Source organism: Gracilinanus agilis, chromosome 5, assembly GCF_016433145.1.
Source record: "Gracilinanus agilis isolate LMUSP501 chromosome 5, AgileGrace, whole genome shotgun sequence".
In the NCBI taxonomy this organism is placed as follows: Eukaryota; Metazoa; Chordata; class Mammalia; order Didelphimorphia; family Didelphidae; genus Gracilinanus; species Gracilinanus agilis.
The window spans coordinates 56735209-56756178 of NC_058134.1; the positions used below are offsets into that span (position 1 = coordinate 56735209).

At 35.5% G+C, this 20970-nt stretch overlaps 1 pseudogene; it reads left to right on the top strand.

The window, feature by feature from the left end:
- The first annotated feature begins 670 nt into the window (after positions 1-670).
- LOC123249809 overlaps positions 671-20970 on the top strand; it is a 32565-nt pseudogene continuing 12265 nt past the window's right edge.

A 20970-nucleotide genomic window follows, 5' to 3' on the forward strand; every position in this document is an offset into this window, starting at 1 on the left:
AACCCAGACTCCTTTCTTTTTCCATCATATTTTTCCTAGATTATTTTCTATAGGATGATATTCATTTTACATAGACTTTTTTGTGTTTTATTTCATGTTAACAGATAGCCTTCCTTCACACCCCTCCTGTCTCCATGGCCTCTTACATGGCAAACTGAGTATCAAGTATAGTCAATGTCCTCTGAAAATGCAAATATTTGTGAAATATCCTCCATCAAGGTAGAACAAATTCTGCTGATGGTTTGGAATAATTAAAGGGGCCCAGTGCTCAAATGTCAAAATGGAAAAAGATTTAGCAGAAAATGGGGCAAAGTGACAATACAAATGGCCAGATCTCCCTATTATCACTTGCTGTACATCTCACAAGACAGCTGATTCCCCACTCTGTATGGGTTCCAGCATTCAGTGATTTATTGGGTAATTCAGCATTTGCCAGTATGTCTTGTGCTAATTAAATGCATCGCACTCTATTCAGAAATGTCACAATTGATTTGTCTTCTGCAAGCACTGACTTTATTTCAATCTTCTAAAAAAGATTTTATGAGCCCCGGATAACTTATCTTGGCACATTCATCTCCCAGGGCAGCTTCTGTGTGTGAGGGCAGGATGAGAAGAAACCAACAGTGAACAGCCAATACAAATGTCTTTTTGGACATCTTATTTATCCGTGATGTGCTGTATATCCGAGAACATAGAGCAGGTATGGCTAAATTACAAACTGATCTATCAACCTATAAAAACATTTAAACTTGATGGAAGCTAATTTAAACTAGTATTGGCAGATCTGATTGGATGGTGTGAGATCAAGCCAAAAACCTGTACCTTAAAAGAGCTGTAATTTATTACAACTAGCTTATTTGCAAATTGATTTTGGATGGATTTGGCTATTAATTAATTTGTGTCAGAAGGAAATCAGCATACTATAGTTCTGAGTGAGGAGAAGGATAAAAAAAGTCAAGCTCTCTGTCTTTTTTTTTTATAAGAGGCATCACGCACCTAATAATTATGTAGAATAATGTAAGGCAACAGGTTGATCACCATCCAATCATTTAATGAAAAGCATTAGGTGCATTGATTTTGGTTTTGTCATTGCTTGTTTCACACTCAGAATTTAGAACTCAGTTGCAATATTCCAAAAACAATTAGACTGCTAGTAACTATAAAAGGAAAGATAAACCAAATGGGTCCTGGGGAAATCCAAACCTATGACAAAAGACAGTACTTCATTTGAATTAAATAAGTGTTCAGTAGTAAAAGAAAGATAAAGAGAGAAAGTGACTTTGCTAGGGAAAGAAAAGAATTATTTGGAGATTAGATATTGACTTCAGCATGTTTCTGCTTTGCTGTTCTTGGGAAAATTTCAGTTCAGTTTATTGTCCATCTTCTGTATTTTTCCAATACATTTGTACTGATGGATCAACTCTTTGGATTATCCAATCAGATGTAGATTAAAGCCTGAACAATATTCTTCATTCCATGTGTGGTTTTGCTATTGGGAAATTTAAGGTCATCTCTTTTCAGTGATTACTGATTTCACTTAGATGTCTCTGCAATACTCTGGCATTTCAATGCTATCATCTACAAATGATTTTAGGATACATTGCCATCTATTGAGAATTCTGCCATTTGGAGTATGTACTGGGCATCCTTCTTGAAAAACACTTTGAGTGAATAGACATCTCCCAGTTATGTGTCTTGCTTGATGTTAACAACCACAATGTCATCAAAGAAAACTATCTCTATTATCATGTCTTTCAAAAAATCACCTACAATTTTGACATATACATGACAGACGGAATCATAACATAGTAGTCAGAAGAGACCTCAGGGAAGATCTCATGCAACTCGTTCATAGACAAAAATTCCTTTAACAGTAGTCCCATAAAATGGCTATTCTGCTTTTGCATGAAAACCTCTAGTCAGGAAGAACCTTCTACCTCCTGAGGTCACCAATTCAACATTTGGATAATTTGGATAGTTATTCCTTATTTCTTTTGTGTATTTGCTTGTATTTTGTTGTTGTGGTTGTTATTGAGAATAGATCTCTCTCTCTTTCACACAGACTGGAAATACAGTGGTCACTCATGGGCTCAATAACCTGATCTAGTTTACTAGCATGGACCAGTTTTTACCTCCTTAGAGCATTCTGGTGGTTCTCCACTTCCAGGAGGATCCGAATATAGTTTCAGACTTGGTATGAACACCTACTCAGCTCAAAACTCTTGAAATCAAGAGATTCACTAGTCTCATCCTCCCCAGTAGCAGGGACAACAGACATTAGCTACTATATCTGGAAATTTTTCCTTATTTTAGGTCTTAAGTTGCCCGTCTACAACTTTTATACCTCTCTGGAGTACTTTTGTAAGGATGTGACAAAAACCTCACAGGTTGATAAAGTATGAGTGAGTTGCAATCTATAGAGATTAAGAGGGTTCCCAAATTGATGAAATCATGGATCCATAGACCATTATGGAGTAAATCTTTTCAGACAACATTTTGCTGTACCAAGTTAAATGCCTTGTTATTATCAAGGAACAAAAGACACTGAAAGATTTTCTAATCCCCATACCTTTCGGTCAATTTGTGACTATAATGTAATATTCTCCCAACAAATATCATTTGAAAAAGCCTGATCATTCCCTTCACATATCTTAATTAAGAATGCCCTAATGAATCTATTAATTGTTCTAAAATATTTTGTAGCAATAAGAAATCAGACAAATTACTGATATTTCCAAGGTTACTTCTTTTTCACAATGTCTATGAATTATTTCCAAACACTTGGTAACCTATCTTTCAGAGAAAGATAGTATCTCTTTCCAAACATTCAAAATTATGTCATCTGTAGCAAAAGACCTCTTTTAGATGTCTTTATTCTCATCCAGCTCCTAATTTATTTCCTTTTGGCACCATTTCTACTTTTTTCATGTAGCCTGATGAGGTATATGATATGAGTTCACATGTATTGGCTCCTTTGTGAGTAATGGAGAAAAGAGATTGCTACAGACATACTTAACAGGTTCTTTCCATTTTTCATCAGTTTATCCTGAGAGTTTTCCTTTTAAAAACCCACAGGTTATTTGCCTTAATTGGATCTCTTGCCAAGCTTTCCATAAATGTGTTTTTCCTCTACTGCTTATGGAGTTATATGAAGTTATACTGCTCATAATCTACTATTCAAGAAATTTTACAAATGATGTTATATTCCAAACTGGCATTGTACTTGACTGCCATATATATCTTCTCAGCATGTCATCAAGTGTTTGTCTACTGGGGCAGGCTCTAGGCTTTTTTAAAAAATCTTTGTGACAATTGATTCATATTATTTAAAATTTCTTGGGAAATGGATAAACTGTGTCATTTCCTATCTTTTCCCCAACAAATTCCCATGTTTAAGAATCAAAAAAAAGTTTATGTCCAAAAAGAAGTTGCTTGAGTTACATGCCATGTCTTCTTGTTTTTATTATTCTAATTGGATATTGATATCTTCACTCTAACAAGACAATGATCTGACTGTACACAACCAACGGATTGGAATGACTTTCAAAAGTGTAATTTGTAATGTCCTATCTACTAAAGTATAATCAGTCTAATTTCTGTGAATTTATTTAACCTTGTCTAGTGTCTCCTGATTCTTCTCTCAAAGAAGATAGTTTCATAAGTATAAAGGGGGGAAATCAATGACCAAAGGGAAAAAATGGATAATTTTAGATATATAAAATTGAAAAGCTTTTGCATGAACAAAATCAATACAATTAGAATAAGAAAATAAACAGCAAAAAACAAAAACAATAAAAATAGGGAAAGCTCTTTGCAACAAATTGCTCTAATAAATGTCTAATAGTTAAAATATAAAATAAATTAAAACAAATGTATAGGAACAACAGTCATTCCCCAACAGATAGATGGCCAAAGGATGTGAAAGGGCAGCTTTCAAAAGAAAAAAAATTCAAACTATCCATAACCATATTTTTAATGTTATCACTTGTTAGTGATAAGAGAAAAATGAGAAATGAAACCATGAAGTTCTAATATATTACAATCAAATTTGCAAAAAAAGAAAAATGACAGTTCTCAAAGGAGCTATGGGCAGACGGATACTTTAATATACTGTTGATGGTGCTCTGAACTGGTCAAACAATTCTGGAACGCAATCTGAAGTATACTTCAAAAATTACTAGATTGTGTATATCCTTTGACCTGGGGATACGACTTATAGGCAGATAGAGGGAGAAGCCTCACCAAACTTTTTGTGACTCATTAGAATAAAATGGGATGCATATGGAGTATGTAGTAGTTAATAAGAGTAGGTTTACTTACCCACAGCAGAAAAAGTATATTCCTAGCAGTGAAAGGAGATTCATCAAGGAAATCATTTTAATTTGAGTGAAATTTTCTTGATTTTTTGTACTTGGGCAAACAGGAGGTTTTGCCAACAGCCTAACTTTTTGAGCCAATTAACTCAAGAATGTTTTAGTCTTTTTAAGAATAAAAAGCTAGTTTGTGGCTGCATGCAGTAATGCTTTAAGTATATTCCTCTCCCTACAAGGCTTTGCCACAAGGAAGTCAAGCACCTTTAAGTGCAAAAACAATACTTTTATGTTAAAAAAAAGAATAGGAAACAAAGTGTCTTCTATTAAATGGAGAAGTGTCAAACAAATAACAGAATACAGAAATAATAAGATATTCTTGTCTTTTTTTGTAGGCAATGGGGATTAAGTGACTTGCCCAGGGCACACTGCTAGGAAGTGTTTGAGGCCAGATTTGAACCTAGGACCTCCTATCTCTAGGTCTGGCTCTGAATCCACTGAGCCACCCAGCTGCCCCCTATTCTTGTGTCTTAAGAAATGATAAAAGGGATAAATTCAAAGAAGACTGGAAAGAATATGAACTGACACAGAGTCAAGTGAGTAGAATCAGGAAAACAATTGATTCAATGAATACAACACTGTAAAAGACAACAGTTCTAAAACACTTAAAAATGCTAATTGATGCAATAACCAATCATAACTCTAGAAGGCAGATGATGAAGCATGTTTCCCACCTCCTGGCAGAGAGATAATGAACTAAAAATGGAGAATAAATCTTACATATCCAAACATAGCTAATGGCTGAATTTGTTTTGCTTTACTATTCTTATTTGATAGAAAGGCTTGTGTGTTGGAGGGGGGAGATTTATAGGAGAAAACAGACAAATAGTTTTAACTTCAAAAAAATAAAGGGATCCTAATGAAACATTAAAACATACATACAGAAGAAAGTAGAAGGAAACACAGAAGGGGACACAAACAAACATGACAGATTTGGAATCATGTTGAACTATATATATATTTTTTTTTAAATATACTTTTAAATATAATCAAATTAACTATTTTCTTATATATGCATAATATATGTGTGTAAACATACTAGTACAAATACTAGTATATATGATATATATTCCTTTTTTCCTATTCTTCAATCTGGATCTTAAATATTCATATTATAGGGTTCAGAAAAGGAAAAATAAAAAATATGTGTGATATATACGCGTGCTTTGTGTATAGTCTAAAACTCTGGGCCACTCTTATTTGCTCTCAAAGCACCATTTTCCTTTCCATCCAATTCATTGAAATCACCGAGTGTTAAAAGATATGTTCATTTATTTGGAAGGTCTCATTAGAGATTCTTCACAGTACTCTTTGGATCTCCATAACCGAAGCTGCAGTTACCTTCATAGCAGTCTTTTTGACAAAAGCTTATCATGAATTCTATAATACATTATGGCCATATATCCCATGGAATGGTGTTTCCTATTATGTCAAAAGAAACATGACACCTTTATTTATCTCATCAAGGACATGTGAGACATCCTACCTCTTAGGTATAATTTCTTTTTTTTTTTTTTTGCCTTATCGTTTCATTTAAGGAAAGAATGCAAGGTTTGAGATGATTTAGTTCCTCAAATAGTATATCACCTTTTTGATCACCATTCAAAGCTCTCATATTTAGAAGAGCAAAGAGTTGATAATGTTTATAGTTAATCTAAAGCCTCTGTGATTATTAGCACTGCCTGCCCCATTTTTGGCCATCTTGTCACCATCACTACAAAAGAAGGGATCCATAAAGGCCATTTGGCACTTTTGGTGGTGGTGGTTTGGGGGTTACTCTGACCAAATTATTCATCACCAAGCAGCCAGTCTGCTGTAAATAAGCATCTTTGTAAATCAATAAGATGTTTCTCAGAAAACATGTAGAATCTGCTTCGGGCATACTACCCAATGGCTTTCTAGCATGGTAGATCCTGCCAGATGCTACCTTCTATTTCTGCTACCAAAAACTTTAAACTAGCATATCCGTGATGCCACTGTAAGACCACAAAATAAGATAGTACAATCTACATCTTTTAAAAGTAGTAACATAAAACTTACAAAGAAGTTTGTCAAACCAATGAAGAGAATGTCTATTTACTATTGAATGGAAAGCAATGGTTGTCCAAGGTTAAGTTCAAGAGTTTGTGATATAAAACATATAACGTATCCATGTACCACCCTCCTGGGTTATATTCTAGGTTTAGATGAGGGGTTCTTCACCTTTCTTGTGTCATGTATGGACCCCTTTGGAAGTATCTGGTAAAGTCTACCTCCCTTTTTGGAAATGATGTTTTTAAAGGCATAAAATAAAATATTTTATATAAAATAATTTACATATGAAAAAAACACATTATGTTGAAATACGTTTATTTTTCCTAAATATGTAGAAATATCTTAAAAACAAGTTCATGGATCTTAGGTTGAAAACCCCAGTAGAGAATAGTAACTCAATTGTTACTCATTTCTGTCCCGTTTAACACATCCACCTTTTACAAGTAATTTATTGCAAAAAATGAAATATCATATGATGGTGCTTTTGTTTTCTTATAGCCAAATTAAATTACTTTTGAAATCTTACCAGACAATCTTTACATAATATCAATCATGGCCATTTAACGTAAGCATTTTGGAAAAGAAGGATTAACTTCATTCCAAGTAAATTGTGTATCTTAGGTTCAGACTCAACAACAATGTTATCAGATCTACCTGGGTTCAAATCTTACCTCAGATATTTCCTAGCTCTGTGACCCTAGGAAAGTCACTTAAATTCATTTGCATAAAACACACACACACACATACACATACACATAATGTTATCAGATCCAAAGAAATTTGAATTACTTGAGTATTGGGAAAATAGCTAAATGGTCACTTTTAATAAAGTGAGATTTTATCTAGAATTCATCTTATTATTTTATTACCATCTTTGCTCATGTAGAGTACACATTTATTTTGCTAATTTTGCTTGTAATAAAACAGGGGCAAACTTTTTGTTAAAGGAAGGAAGGGTGAAAGATGAGAGAACTGTATGATCAAAACTTCCTAATGTCATGAAAAATATTAATGGGGTGAATACATTGGTACATAAGATCTTTGGAAAGACCTTTGTTCATCTATAAGTTCAAGGACTCATTGACTTCAAAGGGTCCTTCAAGTTTGAAATCTGAGTCTGTAAGTTAAAAATTCTAATTTAAAAGAAAATATTCTTTTATACAGTATGTAGTAAACAAATGATATGTAGTATCCTTGTAAAAGGTTAAGAAAGGTTGACATTATAATTAGATACAGAAAGATATAGATAAATTGATGGAGGACAGCCTCGAATCAGAAAATTTAGAGAAGGCAGGAATGCTTAGGGAAAACCCTAACCTTTCAGGAATGACATAATAGACAGCAGACATGTTCTACCCCACCTCTCTTGACATCACTTTCACAGACAGAAATTAAAAGCCTAGACAGATCATTAGCTTCAACCAATATATCATTTCTCCTGTTTGTAACCAGTGCTAGCTATAGTATTTACAGAATGAGACCTGTCATTCAACATAAATCCAAGATATTTACAGAATATACATGTCAAATCACAGGAATAGAAAAAGCTTAACTTATATGGAGGGGAATTGGTAGGTTAGACCTCTTTTCCTTAATGTGAAGTAGGTATTTCTGAGAGTATGAGCAGGTCTAAGTTTTCCAGATTACAATCATAAAAATAATAATAACAAATTTATTCAAGTAATTATTGTCCTCTAATGTTTTATTTTTTATGATAAAGTTTTACTTTCTCTCCCTTCTCCCTTCCCTACTTCGGGGGGCGGGGGGAACCCGTATAATAAATATGCAGAACCAAGCAAACCAAATTTCCTTATTGATCATATTCAAAAATACTTGTCTCATTCTGAACTCTGAGCCTGTCACTTTTCTATTAGGAAGTAGGTAGCATGGTTTGTCATCAATCTTCTAGAATTGTGATTGGTTATTGTATTGTTTAGAGATCTTAAATTCTTTAATTGTTATAATTATGTAATAAATCATTACAATGTTGTATAGATTGACATGTTGATTCTGCTCACTTCCTTCTGCATCAGTTCATATAAGTCTTCCTAGGTTTCTCTGAAATAGTCCTTTTTTTACTACATAATAGAACTAGTGTTTCCTCAATACAGTTTATTTCCTCCTACCTACAAGGTTTTAAGGTTTTATCAGAAAGAAAATAAAGCTACCCCCAGTACTGATTGGTTTTGGTTTCCCTATTGAAGCTTCCTGGTCATGTTTCTGGTCAAGAGCATAAAAAGTCTTAGTCAAATGAAATGTAGCCTTCAATGGATTTGGTGGGTTTCTGATAACTATTCTAAGTTTTCATGTCTTTGACCATGATAACCAAATGAGTTTCCGTGGTGTCCCACATCCAATAAAAGTGACACTAAATCCTTGTAGTATAGCTTTACTATTTATTTGTTTGTTTGTTTGTTTATTAGAAAAATTTGCCATGGTTCCATGATTCATGTTATTACTTTCCCCTTCACCTCCTTCTTTACCCCCCCCCCATAGAGGATGAGCATTTCCACCAGTTTTAACATGTGTCATCAATCAAGACCTCTTTCCATTTTATTGATAGTTGCATTGGTGTGGTCGTTCCGGATCTACATCCCTAATCATGTCTGCCTCAACCCATGTGTTCAAGCAGTTGTTTTCTTCTGTATTTCCTCTCCTATAGTTCTTCCTCTGAATGTGGGTAGCGTTCTTTACCATAAATCCCTCAGAATTGTCCTGGGTCACTGCATTGCTGCTAGTACAGAAGTCCATTACATTCAATTTTACCACAATGTATCATTCTCTGTGTACAATGTTCTCCTGGTTCTGTTCCTTTCACTCTGCATCAATTCCTGGAGGTCTTTCCAGTTCACATGGAATTCCTCCAGTTAATTATTCCTTTGAGCACAGTAGTATTCCATCACCAGCATATACCACAATTTGTTCAGCCATTCTCCAATTGAAGGACATACCCTCATTTTCCAATTTTTTGCTACCACAAAAAGCACAGCTATAAATGTTTTTGCACAAGTCTTTTTATCTATGATTTCTTTGGGGTACAAACCCAGCAATGATATGGCTGGATCAAAGGACAAGCATTCTTTTAGTGCTCTTTGGGCATAATTACAAATTGCCATCCAGAATGGTTGGATCAGTTCACAACTCCACCAACAATGCCTTAATGTCCCAATTTTGCCACATCCCCTCCAACATTCATTACTCTCCCCTGTTGTCATTTTAGCCAATCTACAAGGTATGAGGTGATACCTCAGAGTTGTTTTGATTTGCATTTCTCTAATTATTAGAGAATTAGAACACTTTCTCATGGGCTTATTGATAGTTTTGATTTCTTTATCTGAAAATTGCCTATTCATGTCCCTTGCCCATTTGTCAATTGGGGAATGGCTTGATTTTTTATACAATTGATTTAGCTCCTTGTATATTTGAGTAATTAGACCTCTGTAATAGGTTTTTGTTATAAAGATTTTTTCCCAGTTTGTTGTTTCCCTTCTGATTTTGGTTGCATTGTTTTTGTTTGTACAAAAACTTTTTAATTTAATATAATCAAAATTATTTATTTTACACTTTGTAATTTTTTCTAACTCTTGCTTGGTTTTAAAATCTTTCCTTTCCCAGAGATCTGACAAGTATACTATTCTGTGTTCACTTAATTTACTTACAGTTTCCTTCTTTATATTTGTCATTCACCCATTCTGAATTTATCTTGGTGTAGGGTGTGAGATGTTGATCTAAACCTAATCTCTCCCATATTGTTTTCCAATTTTCCCAGCAGCAAACCTCAGACCACTTGGCTTCTTCACACAGAGATAGAGAACAAAGGGCTTCAAGAGGGAAGAAAACCAGATCAAACATATGGACAGCACAGGGGGACCCTACTCTTAGCTTTACTATTTAACGGCAAATTTAATCTCATTTTGTTAAATGTTCAAAGTTCTAGTGCAATGATGGTGAACCTTTTAGAGACTGAGTGCCTAAACTACCTTCATACCACATGTGAGTTTCCCTCTTGCCCTGGACAGCCAGCCAGTTGGGCTGATGGACAGAGGGACAGATGAAGTGAAAAATGGCCTCAAGTGTGGTAGAGAGGAAGAAGGGAGCAGCCCCCTTTGGCACACATACCATAGATTTGCCAAAATGACTCTAGTGGACTCTATTGCTTCCTTTCATCCCAGTATTGAGCCTGAACTAAGCAAGTTCGAGATTGAGAATTGTCTCCAACTCCTTTTTCTTATAGCACAATAGAATTCCATTAGGTTCACATACCATCATTTGTTCAGCCCCCTTTTAATTTGTGGGTATCTCCTCATTTTCTAGCTCTTTGCCCCCACAAAAAAATTTAACCATATGTTTGTAGATGTATATTTTGTACATATGTATTGTGTGCATCTTGTCCTATTTCTTAAGTTTCTTTCAGATAGAGGCCTATTAGTGGTAGGTCAAAAGATATGTATAGTTTATTAACAATTAATTCTAATATATAAATAAAAAGTTCTATTTTTTTCAAAGAATGCAAAAGATGGTCATTTAAACCCTTCGTTTTCCTTTTAATTGCCTTATTTTAGCTTTCTATATACTTCCCAGGACAACTGTGTTTCCATACTGTACCCTTCCCTGATCAGCTTCCCCACCTTAAAACACACACACACACACAGACACACACACACACACACACACACACACACACACACACACACACACACGTGCTTATCCATATCTCTCTAACTGGCCATTCCTCCCTGAAGAGCTTCATGCTTTAAACTAGCTAACCTGATTAAAATGTGTTGAAATGCTAATGAGTGACAAAGATGTATGTTATATTAGCTTCATTGGAGGACAATCATTACATGAGTAAGTCTGATAATATCATTTCCATGGCTTAAAAGTCTGGAAGATGGACAAAGCCATGAGGTGATAGATTCAGAGCTAGAAATGATGTTAATGGCCATTTAATCCAATTATGTCATTTATGGATCAGAAAACAAAGTCCCAAAGAGTATAACTAATTTATTTAGATCACAAGTCAAGGATAGGAACCCAAGTCTTCTAACTCCAACTCCAGCATTATTTCTACTTTTGAACACTAATAGCCTGGTGGGTTTGCTTTCTCCAGATCACTGTGGAGATTTCATTTGTCCTAACTGATAGTTAACCTATAAATTGAAACCCTGCTTTGCCAATCCATAAATCCAGGAAAGAAGGGAAATAAAATCCCCTTAAAAAAGCCCATGACCATCACAGAATACTCATGCAGCATTTCATTTATAGAACATTAATAAATTTGCACAGAGAGGTATGCCTCTTTTTGTTTTTGCTGGAATGTTTTAAGTTCCATTGGTAGAAATGACAAATATTTATCCTGGATTAGGTAAATCCTAAACAAAGTTTATAGGTTCTTTATAGAGAGTTGTACATACATATATGTGTATGTATGTCTACAACTAGATACATATACATCTTCAGGAAGCCTTTGAAGTCCCTCTTGATTTTCAGTGCCTTCCCTCTGTTGATTATTTCCTGTTTGTCCTGTACATAGTGTTTGTATGTATTTGTTTTGTTTGTTGTCTCCTTTGTTAGATTGTGAGTTCTTTGGGAACAGGAACTATCATTTGCCTTTTTTTTTGTATACCCTGTGCTTGACACATAGTAGACCCTTAGTAAAGGCTTGACACATAGTAGACCCTTAGTAAAGGCTTATTGGTTTACGAACAAACATATTCATCTGCACATTCTCATTTTAAAACTGAAAAAATGATGGCTTGACACTACAATAAAGTGTTATTCAATGAACATAGATTTCCCTTGCTCCTCTTACTCCCCTTCTAACATGTTTTAATGCAGCCAGGCTGGATTTACTGATTTGCTCTTTTCTAGGTTCTACTCCTACCTCTCTAGTTCTTTCTCCACCTTACCCCAACTAGTAGGCCTGCTTCATTCTTTCTTTCAACTTCCTTTTATAGATTGTCTTCCCTTATTAGAAAGTAAGTTCCTTCAAGGTAGGAACTTTTTCGTTTGTATTTTTACTCCATGTCTAGGAAACTTTCACCTGTGATTCCAAGAAGATGTATAATTAGATATCTTGTACCCTTGGACTTCATCTCCCAGTATCCCTTTCCCTTTGTCCCCATATTTGCATCTTTATGTAATATTTATGTTTGCTATAAGCCTACCTTCTTGCTCTCTTCTTTTGCAACCATGACTTAGCTCCCTTTTTATTCTAGCTTTTTATTTTAGTTATTATTAATAAATCTTATTAAATATAATACTTGGAACATTTGAATATTAATTTTAAGCTTACAAAGCTATAGCATGCACAGCATCCATACCCTGTTAAAATAATATCAGCTGAGATGCTAACCCAAGCTAAGAGTTAGCAACAGATTGCAAATCTTCAGTGAGTCAGGGGAATGTCTACCATAAGCATGTGAAGACTTCACCCTGTTGGAATGGGCAGATGAGAACAATTTGTTCCAGTGTTTGTGAAGGCAGTTGAAGCAGGTGCTGTGGAGTGCTTAGAGCTTGGTCAGTCATTGAAGAGGCCAAGGTCATCCATCCCCTGCATCCCAGAACATCCCCAGGTATCGTGACTTGCTACTGGACTTTGATGGCTCTGGAAGACAGAATTTGACGGACAATTTCCTGCAACTCCTCCTCACTTATCAGTTTGTATTCCACAGTATTCGGGAAATGCTTAATAAATTCTTGTTGACTTCTTTCAACATGCTATCTCCCTTCTCTTTGGCTTTGTTCATTCTATTACCCAATAGAAAGCATTCTTTCTTTCCTTACTTTTGCCTCTTAGGATGCCTTTCTTTTAAACTGAGCTCATTCATGAATTTGTTTAATTAAAAAAAATGAAAACCAAATGACCAGTTCTATCTTGGAAGTAAATATCTTTTTGTAAAAGTTAATGGGATACTAATGGGGAGAAAGGGAAAGACAATAATGAGAACACAAGTAAATGGGAGTTTGAGTCAGTGGCATTAGAGAAGAAATACTCCAAACTCCTCAAGTTACTCTAAGATCCTGCAGGGAAATATAACTGCCCTTGAACCAGAAAAGTGAAGTCAAATCATTTTTGCTACCTATATATTTGTGAGCAATAAAAGATAAGGTGCTAAAATGTTCTAGCTTTAGCCTTGATCAAGTATTAAACATATCACTGTTGGACAATTATTGGGGAAATGGAAATAAAGCAAAACAAAATTAAAAATTTAATACAACTAAAAAAAATAATAAACTGAGCTCACTTACCACCTCCTATATGAAAATTCCCTTTTCCTCTGCATGCTAATACTTCCTCTACCTTAAAATTACCCTGTATTTATTTGGTTTACAATATGTGCATATTGTTTCCCCTACTAAGTATATAAGCTTTTTGAATACAGGATAAAATGCCTCGCACTAGCACTGACATAAAAAAGCACTTAGTAAATGGTGATTATTCTCCTGTGAAAAGTAATTCAATCATTAGACTTTGTTGTTGTTGAGTCATTTCAGTCTGTACCACTCTTTGTGACTGCAGTTGGTGTTTCCCTGGCAGAAATCTTACAGTGGTTTGCTGTTTCCTTTTCCAGCTCATTTTACAGATGAGGAAACTGAGGGAAATGGGATGAAGTGACCTGCCCTAAGGGGTCACACAGTTAATTTGAACTAAAGAAGGGGAGTGCAGTACTCTCTCCACTGTGCCTAGCTATTCTCTTTAGACTTTATTCCTCCCACTCCAAAGTAGTTTCAGGTACATAAAAGGAATACAGCTCATCATGAAAGGAATCAAGTTGATTATTTATCTTATTTTATAATGCTCACACTTTGTGTGTGTTTGGTAGGTGAGGGGGGAGGGTATTGAAGTTCTCCAGTGTTCCATATAATCTCCTTCTCACATCCATATTTCAATACACACAGCACCTTATGCATAATCGTCAAGTCTTGTAGATATTCCCATGTTATTGTCACATATCTTTTTTTCCTTCTTTCTTCTGATGGCAAACATTTTAGATCAGATCCTCGTGACCTTCCATTTGGTCTATTCCAATGGTGCTTAACACCGGGTCTACTACAAAGTAGGTGCTACCTGAAAATTTGTTCTCCTAACTTTCATGACACTCACTGGAAGGGAGCATGGAACATACCCAATTAATTGTGGCCAATGATAAAATCATAAGAGATATAGGCCAAGGATAATATTATGTCTGAGAGGTTGGAAAAGGCATTACCAATGGAGGAAGATCATCAGAGAGTGAAAAAGGGGATAGAACTAAAAAGTCAGGAAATTCAAGGCATCCCAAGGCACCAAAAGTGATGCAGTCTCTATCTCTAGTTCTTGCATTGTTAAAAATGGGGTGTTGGAGAAGAGAGTTTCAGTGTCTAGAAACCATGAAAGATCTGGCAGTTGGTTATATTAAGCAGGGATAGCCTTAGGCAAAATTTCAAAGAAGGCAAAAATGTGTCTACCAAACCTTTCCCTCTCCTTTCAGTAGCCTCTGCTTTCTTCCAGCTTTCTTCCCACATCTATAAAATTCTCACCATCTCCATGTTGTACACTCCCTGAGCAGCCTACACTATACCCTACCCACAACTATAGCAACTCTACCCAGCTCTGCCCTCCCCCTATGGAGTATTCCACTCTGAGATTGGTTAGATGGTCTGCAGATAATGTACTGAAATGCTAATGAATGATGAAGGTTTCATATATTATCACTGCCAAATAATATACTGGCATTTTAGCTAGAGCTGTCAACAAATTTACTGGATAGTGGGAAATTTCAGCAGAAGTGTGGGTGGGTTTTTTTCCTAAGGGGGAAAGGTAAGAATCTCAATAATAGCACATAGGTGACTAACTACAAATGGACTAAACTAAGGTTAAGGGAGATGGCATAAGATGTCTCATTTTACCTCTCACTTTTCTCCTCTGCATCTTCTCTGCTTTTCTTTCTCCTGACCTAATAGAATCAGAGAAACTTTGAATTAGAGACTGTCAGCAAGCATTTAGTCTGTACTTGAACAAGAATTAATCCCACAGTACCCTCAACCATGATCATCCAGCTCTTGCCTGAAAACCTGTAATCATAAGAATAAATATTATTAAAGCATTTAAAGCATGTTACAAATATCACTTCATTTGATCCTCCCAGTAACCTTAGGAGAAAGCAACTATTATCATTCCCACTGACTGAGAAGGAAACTGAGTCTGAAAAAGAGTAAGTGACTTCCCATGATCACACAGCTAGAAATTATCTGAGGCCAAGTTTGAATCTAAAAAGGAAACTATTATCTCCCAAGGCAGCCTGTTCTACTTTTGGATAGCTCTTGTCATTGGTATAATTTTCCTGACATTCAACCTAAATTTGCCTTTTCTCAACTTCCTATTGCTCCTAATTCACCTCTATGCAACTAAGCAGGCTAATTCCTCTTCTTTCTCTTTTAAAAATCATTAATTGCATGGCTGGAATGAATCTAGGAGATCCAGAAAACCACATTAGACCACCTGCCAACATTGCCTCCCTCTTATCCCTGGAGGCATACAATGTGGCCCTATGATCCCCTAGATCTCAAAAAACCCCAGATGAAACATTTATTAAGTATGGTAAGAAGGGTGCTAGAGACTGACAGAGACAGACAAAAAAAGAAAAAATTTTATGAGAAGAAATGATAAATAGTCCATGCCTTAATTTCACATTCACATTTTGCTTGTCTATACTGAAGGTAAATTGATGATTCACAGTATGTGCCATTTTGAAATCAATTCCATAAGCAGTAAAAACCAGGCATGGACAAAACTAGAGTCATTAGCAGTAAAAAGAGTTTTAAATATTAGAGGGAATTATAACCTTTCTGAAAAACATCCCCCTTAACTCTTAGCATTTATATAGCATTACCTTTGAAGTTCCTCTTGGAAACATTCCTGAGCATCCAAAGAGGAAAATGTGATAATCCCAGTTTTGGACATCTCAAGAGAATGTCTACAGATGAGCATCTGGACACCGAGGACAATTAATCAATTAATAAAGACTTATTAAACACCTACTTTTGTTCCAGGCACTGTTTTTAGCACTAAGGATACAAAAACTATAACTGAAATAGTCTTTGCCTCATAGGCCTTATAATCTTGCCAGGGAGACAGCATGTGCATATATACAAATAGATATTTATATAAAATGGATACAAGATAATTTGGCACCAGTAATGGGAATGGGGTGGGGGGAATCAAGTAAGCCTTCATAGAGAAAATAAAGTTTGAGCTGAGTATTGAAGGAAATTGGTTTTAAGAGGAAGAGGTAAGATAGAAATATGCTACAAGCATTGAGGCTCAACAATGCAAAGGTATGGAAATGGGAGATGGAGACATGGAACCATAATTATACCTTGCCATTTAGGTGAAACAATAAGAAAACTGGTTTGTCTGGACCATGGAAGGGAATAATATAGAAGGCAAATTACATTGGGATAGGTTGATAGAGAGCTTCTTATTCTCTCTCTAGGAGATTCTTAGCTGTTCTCCAAGTTGGATCACCCACTAGGCTTGGAGGTGGTGCCAAAAAAAATGGGAAAGAACACCACCACCTCCCAGGTGTCTGCCAAAAAAAAAAACAAAAAGACGGACACTTCCCCAAAGGAAATTCATATGATCTAAAGTTGTTCTGAAAAAGATACGAATTCACAGCATGTGAGAGTTTGTTGTTTCTGTATGTGAAATCAGAAACCAAAATTGAATTCAACATAAGGTAAGATACATTCACATTTTCTCTGGTTCATTTCCTATGTTAGTTTAAAAGAGGGGGAAAAACTTTTTTAAGGGGAAAATAGAAATGAAATTATGGTATAAAATGAAGGAAAAATAAGTTTCAAGTGTATTTTTATCTGAGTTCCATGGTCTGAGGCATAGATAATATAATGATCAGTATTACCTTGCATATCTTCTCAACGTGACAGTTGCTGATGCATTTCCATCGCTTCCTCTTTAAATCAATACCAAAGCAGGTGCATAAAGTTTTTGTAAATTAGTTGCACATAAATTTATTCATCCCTGAGACAACACAAGATGTAAGATTCCTTTTGGGGAAAAAATCTAAAACATTTCTAATTTTTCCCCTAAGATGCCAATCCTGATCTTACTCAAAGAGGGATCCTTATGTTCCTGATTCTGTCCTCTAATTTCCTTTTCTACTATGATGCAGCACATTTACACAACTTTATTCCCCAAAGCTCTGTTCCCAGTCCTTTTCTCTTTTCTCACTATATGTTCTCTCTCAGTGATTTCTTAGGCTCTTGGGGGCTCAATTATCATTTCTCTGAAGAGAGAGATGCAAATAAGTGCATGGAGCCTCTGTCTCTCTCTTTAGTTCCAGTCCTACTTCACGAACCACCTGCTGGACAGTTCCACCTAGTTGCAAAAAAAATGAATGAAGTCTAGATATGCCACAAGATATAAACTTCAGCATGCCTTCACTGAACTCATAATACTCCCCACCCTTAAACCTACTCATCATCCAAACTTCCTCTAGATATTTTGAGAGCAAAACAGTTCTTTTAAAAAATAAATAAATAGAAATTTCCTTCTACCTATCCAGGTTCACAATCTCAGAGACATCTGTAACTTTTCATTCTGCCTCATCCTCCAATCACTCAGTTGCCAAAGTTTTTGATTCTTACTCTCCAGCATATTTCACAACCAACCCCTTATTTCAATTGCACAGCTGCAACTTTGGCCAAGGCTAGATCTCCTTTCACCTAAATAATTGGTTAGTATGTTTTGCACGACTGCACATGTATAACTTATATCAAATTGTTTGCTGTTGTCTTAAGGAGAAATAAATAGGAAGGAGGGTGAACATTTTAAATCTAATTTTTTAATGTTAAAATTATTTTTACATGTAAACCCAAAAATGTAATATTAACAATTGCAAAAATCTCTCATTGGTGACCCTGCTTTGGGTTTCTTAACTCCTCTATCCGTCTTCACACAAGTCCCAAAATAACCTTCCTGCAATAGAAGTCTAATAATGTAACTCCTTTGCTTAAGAATTTTTAGTCATTACTTATTTCCTCTAAGTTAAAAACTTTCCACTTTAGTATTTAAAACCCTTCACAATGTGACTCCAGTCTATTTTTCCAGGATTAACTTATTCTCCTTCATCACCTTATCATCCAAAGATCTAGTCTACTTGCTGTTCTCTAAAGTGGACATAACATCTCCAATCTCCTTGCCATGGAATAAACAGCCTTCCCATATCTGAAAGGCTTTCCCTCCTCACTTTTTTATTTTTTTTAATTTATATTCTGTTTGCCTTGAACTTAGAGAATTATTAGCTCAAGGGTAATAATAATGATGATGGCAAAATAATAATAATAAATAGCTAGAATTGTAACATCCAAATTCATCCTTCAGCAAAAATCTATTCTATTGAATACATGTGAATAGTCATTCAGTCATTGTTGCAAAATCTTTCTAAATGTAGTAATGATATAATAATAATAATATTTGTGTAGTGCTAAGAGATTTACAAAATATTAATGTGTCTTGTTTTTATGCTCAGAAAAACACTGGGAAAGTAGGTGTCATCATTACATTCATTTTGCAAATGAGGAAACTGAGGCAGATGCAGATTAAGTGATCTGCTTAGGGTTATGTAGATATCTGAAGCTGAATTTGAACTCTGGCTTTCCTAAGTCCAAGTCCAATGCTCTCTTCCTTCTACTAAGTGCTACCTTATCTGAGAAGCCTTTTGAGCTAAGATCTTAATGTTCCCTAAAATTCTCTCTCATCACTAAACCCTTTACATTTCCCATTCAAAAGCAAAAGACATGAGGGCAAGAGCTATTTTTCATTTTGTCTCTGTATTACTGGTTCCCCTTCCAGTGCTTTGAACATAGGCATTTAGTTAATGCTTCTTTGATTGCATTGAATCTAGTCCATCCAGCAGTTAAACAATAATCTCCTTCATAACATATCCAGTAAATGGTTATAGAGGCTTTGCTAAAAAGACAATGTGGGAAGGAAAACCCACTGCCTGCCAAGGTGACCCAATCTCACTTTCGAAGTAAGAACATTCTGTCTTAACATCAAGTTTAAATTTGCATGCTTGCAACTTTCAAGCACTTTGCCTATTTCTGCCCTCTGGGACCAAACAGTTCAAGTTTAATCTCTTCTTTGGGTAAAAATCCTTCATGTAATAGAAGACAGTTATCCGGTTGCACACTCACTCTCTCTCTCTCTCTCTCTCTCTCTCTCTCTCTCTCTCTCTCTCTCACACACACACACACACACACACACACACACACACACACACACACACAGAGAGAGAGAGAGAGAGAGAGAGAGAGAGAGAGAGAGAGAGAGAGAGAGAGAGAGAGCTACCATCTTCTCTTCTCTAAGCTAACATTTCCAGGTTCTTCAGCCAATGCTTGTAAGTCAAGATTCAGAAGCCCTTCAGCACCCATAGGCTGTCCTTCCATGAATTCTCTCTAGCTTATCAATGTCCTTCCAAAAATAAGATCCTCAGAACAGAACACAGTATTTGAGATGTAATCTCATCAGAGCAGAGTACAGTCTGACTATCACCTTATTCCTGAACACGATGTTTGTTTTACCATAGCCTAAGACTGGAATAGCATTTTTAGTAGCTATATTACATGAGTGACTCATAATGAGCTTTACAGTTCACAGAAACAGCATATATTTTCCTCCAGGAGAACCTCTAGCTAGACCTACCTTCCCCATCATGCAGTTATAAAGCTCAGTATTTCAACAAATGTGTGTACAAATGAGCATATATTTTACATGTATCCCTAATTCCATCTTATCCATTTGGTTCATTGAGTTCATTTTAGATCCAATGCTACCTTTTCAGCTTGGTGTCACCTACCTATCTTTGTCAATACATATATCTTTTCTACCTTTTGCATTCTCCTGATCCTGAATATAAGCTCAATGAGGGTATGGGAAATTGGGGGTTTTGTACCCTCATTGTCTTTAACATTAGGAATATTAAATCATTGTTGGCCTGCTTAAGGTCAGTTCCATTCAGAGTTAAAGGTCCATTGAAAAAGCCTCATTACTACAAAGTGAGTCCTGTACAGGTTATATTGCTAGAGCCAGCTTGGACCATCTTATGAGAGCTGATTATTGATTATTAAATTTTCAGTATGTGCTTTTATCTTTCTCAAATTGGCAAATGATATAAAATCAGAACTTCATTTATTATTGTGTTGATTGTCTAGACTAGAGAAAGTGCTGTGGAAAATTTTAATAATGCAAATTGAACTTGAAAATGCATTGTGCATAGATTGGAGGGTGGAGACGAGCTCGTTGTTAGAGGTTTACCAGCACATCATTAATTATAACTATTATTGTTTTCTACTCACTGAAAAAATGGTCTTGTTTGGTTGATCAGCTCTTGGAGAACTCAAGAAAGATGTCCCCTTTTCTGTCATTACCTTTATTTGCTAATGCTAACTTTTCTGTGATCATCATTTTCAAATCAAAAATCACCTCCTACCAGACCATTCTTTTTCCTTACTTCTCTATCTTTAAGAGTTGTAAACTTTGCGGGGGTTTTCTCATTTGAAC